Raw genomic sequence first — 4952 nt, 5'->3', positions numbered from 1 at the left:
TTTGGATGGATTACCAATTTTAATTGAAAATTTTAACAGACACAAGACATGAAGTTTAGAATGTTTGAAAATCATAATTATATTTAATTATATATAAATTATGTTTATATATAAAATTACATATGTATATATTTAATATCCAATAAGCAAATATTATTTTTGCGCATCCATGGACCATCCACCAAAACTGAGTTTCTACTGGGACTCAGTGAAAACCCACCAAATCTCAAGGAATCAATATCTTGGAGATTATGATAATAATGTAATAAAATTAGAAAATTTTAATAAATCTAATAATTTTTTTATTATCTAATAATAAAAAGATAGCTTTAAAAAGTCTGTATATCTGTAATATTAAAAAGAGACTGTAAGAAACTCTTAAGTAAAAATATTTTACAGAATACTTTGAACTACATGGTAATGAAGAGCAAAAACAAGCCAGGAGTTTTAGGTGACAGGTAAAGCATTCTAAGAGGGAAATTTGGAAGGCAAGAAGAATGGAGATGCAGATGTAGGGGGAAAATAATAACAATAATAACAGCACAACAGCAACAAAACCAGGACAGAGACTGCACAGGTTGATCAAGATGAAGGATCATGAACTGAGAAACTGCTTACTAGTATTTTTAAAAGACAATAGTTTTGAATAAATTAACTGCAATAATGCAGTAAGAATGTGTTCCATTCAAATCGGTTTTTAGAATGGAAGGGGGGTTATTTTACAGGAAATTAAATTGATATTGAGGAACTGTGATAGAAATGCATGTACCAATGAAATAATTGTCAATGCGTGCTGTAAGTTACCACAAATTTCTTAGTTATTTATGCATCTGAGATCCGTAAAAGAGAGAGTAAAAAATGAAGAATAAGGATGGTTAGTTTACCATGTTAGCAAGAGAAGTCCATCTCACCCATGGATTACTGCAATCCCCTGCTTCATTCCAGGGAGTTCAGTCCTGTTTTCTAGATTTCAGAGAAAAATGAAGCATAGAATAAACTTTCTCACTTCTCACCTTGCCTGGCAGAATTTTTGACCTAATAATCTGAAGTTTCCAGGTAGTATAATTTTCAAATACAAATATCACATGAATCATAAGATATTCTCCACAATTTACATTTAACTCTATAGTAAATGAAGCATGAAAAGAAGCCTTGAGATGGGCTTATTAACCTTTCAGCTATATAAGATAAATATGGCAATGGGAGATCATTCCAGAGACTTTCATTTGAGTTCTAATATGAATATGGATTTTAAGTTACTGCTTATCCTATAAAATCTTTTTCCTTCATTGACCAAGTATGAGTCTTATCTGCAACATACCAATGCAAAGGTAATTTATACTTTTAAACTGGAAATATACCATTGCAACCCTGGTCTGTTCTATACAACATTTGCTATCTTAGATGGATTTTCCATCTTTTTATTTGGAAAGCCAGCAGACCGAGAAGATGGTGGACTAGTGTCCCAAAGAATCATCTTACCCGAGTTAGCATGCAGGCTTCTTTTATAGTAAAAGGGGAGGGAGTGTTGCAGGTTGTGGCACACCTCTTGCTGCAGGAATCCTTTGTTCTTGCAGCCATCCATGTGGGGCCTGTCACAAGGTTCCTATAAAGCTCCAGCAAGACAAACGTTTTTCTCTGTTCTGCAACTTTGTATCTCTATCTGAATGGAAAAGTGTTATTCCTTTAAAGATCAGAGCCTTGAGAATGGGCTATCCTGTATATTTCAGGCTTTAGGCAACATTCTTTTACAAAAGCTGCAGAGCCAGCGTGACTAAGCATAGGCTACAGAGCACAAGTGTAAGGGATAGGGCTAAAGGAACAGATCCAATATGGAGTCAGGTTTGTTCTTCTCTGTTACAGGACCTCAGGTGGTGTTTGTGGCTGATATAAAGGCATAAAGCCAGAGAAGGAGGCAAAGGCCAGGTCATTTGGGATCACATAGGCCTTGGTGAGCAATCTTTATATGATTCCTTGGGGGGTAAGCAAGGAGCAGCTTTCACAAAACCATATAGTAAGTAGAGACTAGATTCTAGAGGACCAGTGTATAAGAAGGGTCATAATAAAAAGGTGGTGACAGTGTTCTAGACAAGACGTGACAAGAACCAAACCAGGGCTATGGACATAGAGACTGAGATAAGGGATGTATTGGTTTCCTAGTTTTTGTCGTCACATCTCTGACTGTGACTCTCCTGTCTCCCTCTTATAATGACTGTGATCACGTTGGGGTTGGCTCACCAAGATAATACTATCCTGTGTCATTAGCCTCATCCCCAAACCCTTAACTGAATCACATCTACAAAGTTCCTCTTGCCACGTAAGGTAATATATCCACCGGTTTGAGGGATAAGGATGGAAGCATCTTTGACGGGTCATTATTCTGTCTACCACACAGGACATGTTGAAAAAATATTTAGGAGGACTCGGTAGTTCAGGAAGATGGTGTGGGATGAGTGAAAGAGAAAGTAAAATATGCCCGGCTGTTTACCAGGCTGACTTTAAGAAAAGAGGTGTCATCAACTGTGATGAAGTATGCTGGAGGAGAAACCGTTCAGGTGTGAGGGTTATCATTCAGGTGTGAGGTGAGGGGCACGTAGAGATGGGGGTGCCTGTGGAACTTCAAGCCCACAGGAGACGTCTAGCTATCCAGCAGGTATGTTGCTATGTGAACCTGAAGCCTGGATGAAAACTGTGTTGGAAGTTTAGATTTGGATGTTTCCAGCCTTTAGGGAGCAGAGTTGAAGCCGTGTTGGACGAAAACACATGGGGAGAAATTGAGAGTGGGGAGAATCACAGGGAGCCGCCATTAGGGGTGTTTGGAACAGCAGCCCTCAACGTTGACCAAGGAGGATTTGTCAGAAAATTGGTAAAGGGAATATTTCAAGAACCAAGGCAACAGAGCAGACTGTGCCCCTCAAAGTCCCGCTAGGGATTACTGCATTTCACAGTAGCAGAGAGGAGTGAATAAATAGGACTCTGCACTGCTCACCAAAATCAGAGTGACTGTGCTTTTATTTGAGTCATAGGTTCACATTTTTCCATAGGGTTTTATTTAAATAAGGAGCTTTTTAATAAAATTGTATTTAAAATATGAAAATCTCTAGAGTAGAGAAGTTGGGGTAGAGTGAATGATGGACGTCACATGGTCGCTTGGTAGAGCATAGGGTGAATGTAGCCAAAACCATACAGCTGTGATTGCGTTTATCCATCTGTGTAACAAACAACTCGTGTTGTCGGTTCCCTATGTTCTCACAGCATCTTGTACATAGCTTGATCATGGCTCTTTCCATATTCCATTTTCATTTTTGTTTTAACTTCTCTGTATCCCCCTCTAGATCATGAATACACTAAGGATCTCCCCAGTGGCTTTCATCTTTGTATTGCAAGTGTAAAAAAATGCAGAAAAATGTATTCCCTAGACTTCATCATAAGGAGAAATTTTGCCTGGATTTAGGTAAAGAGAGAGACCTCAAAAGCATGCTTAAATAAAATATGATGCTTACCAAACTGCCCTGTGGGAGAAAGAGAGAGAGATTGTTTTGTTCCTGAGAAGAAAGGAGAGGAAAAGGAAGAATGAATGAAGAATAAAAAGAAAGGCAGCAAAGAGAAGGCAGGGGATCTTCAGATGCAACTCCGGTCCATTAATTGTCAATCATGTTTCTACGCTTATAAATCCTATCCTTTAAATTAATAACTGATAAAGGTTATGAATTTGGGGCTGAGCTAACATAGAGCAAAACAGAGACAGTGTGGATAGAGGAGGTATTTGGCAAAAGTGCCATGGAAATGTAATATGTGGGAGTTTGAAGAGATCACAAAGAGGCTTTGAGCTTTAACTAGCAAAGGGATTTTTTTTTTTTTTTTTTTTTTTTCAGTACATGGGCCTCGCACTGTTGTGGCCTCTCCCGTTGCGGAGCACAGGCTCCGGACGCGCAGGCCCAGCGGCCATGGCTCACGGGCCCAGCTGCTCCGCGGCATGTGGGATCTTCCCGGACCGGGGCACGAACCCGCGTCCCCTGCGTCGGCAGGCGGACTCTCAAACACTGCGCCACCAGGGAAGCCCAGCAAAGGATTTTTGAAATAGAATATTTTAGAACAGTGCTGCCCAATAGAAACATAATGTGAATCACGAAAGATAAGCCACACAGGTAATTTTCAATGTTCTTGTAGTCACATTAAAAAAGTAAAAATAAGTAGTAGAATTAATTTTAATAATATGTTTTATTTGACAAAATATATCCAACATATTTTCATATAAGCATGTAGTTAACATAAAAATTATTCATGTATTGTGTCACATTCCTTTTTTGATACTAAGTCTTCAAAAATTGGTGCACATTTTGTATTTACATTTGAATTTGAACTAGCCACATTCAAGGACTCCATATGTGGCTAGTGGCTTCTATACTGGACATCAAAACTGTAGATTTCCATAGTCCAGGTAACCTGCAGCTGATATAGTAAGACTTCATTTCTCAGTGCTCCCCTGGGATTGTTGAACTTGGACCAAATATGGAACTACACCTTGGATAATGCTTAACCAGTAATACATTCTCACCATAGCCACCTAACTGTTGGATGCGTATAAGTTAGGACTCAACAGAGTTATCAGTGAACACAGTTTCTTGAGTAGGAAGAAAATAGTTAAGCGTCAGGTCTTCAATGCATTCTCTTCCTTTACCTGGAAAATGCCTCCAAGAAAGAACGAAGGTGACCCAGTCAATCTTCTTATAGACATTCTAATTACAGAACTCCTGGGGAAAGCGCTAATGCATTCAGTAGTGGGAGAGTCTTTTATCTATGGAATGCTTTGAGCTGATGCACCTGGTCTGTCCATGATTGCCTGTGATAGTCTGTGGATTGCGGGGGGGGGGGGGGGGGGGGGGAGAAACACTGGGGGGGGGGGGGGGGGGTTGTGGGGAGAAAGGGAAGCGATAGGTGTAAAAAAGCAG

Source organism: Monodon monoceros, unplaced genomic scaffold (assembly GCF_005190385.1).
Source record: "Monodon monoceros isolate NGI ecotype Baffin Bay Population unplaced genomic scaffold, NGI_Narwhal_1 Super_Scaffold_20, whole genome shotgun sequence".
NCBI classification, from domain to species: domain Eukaryota; kingdom Metazoa; phylum Chordata; class Mammalia; order Artiodactyla; family Monodontidae; genus Monodon; species Monodon monoceros.
Note: the sequence above shows the minus strand (reverse complement) of the source record.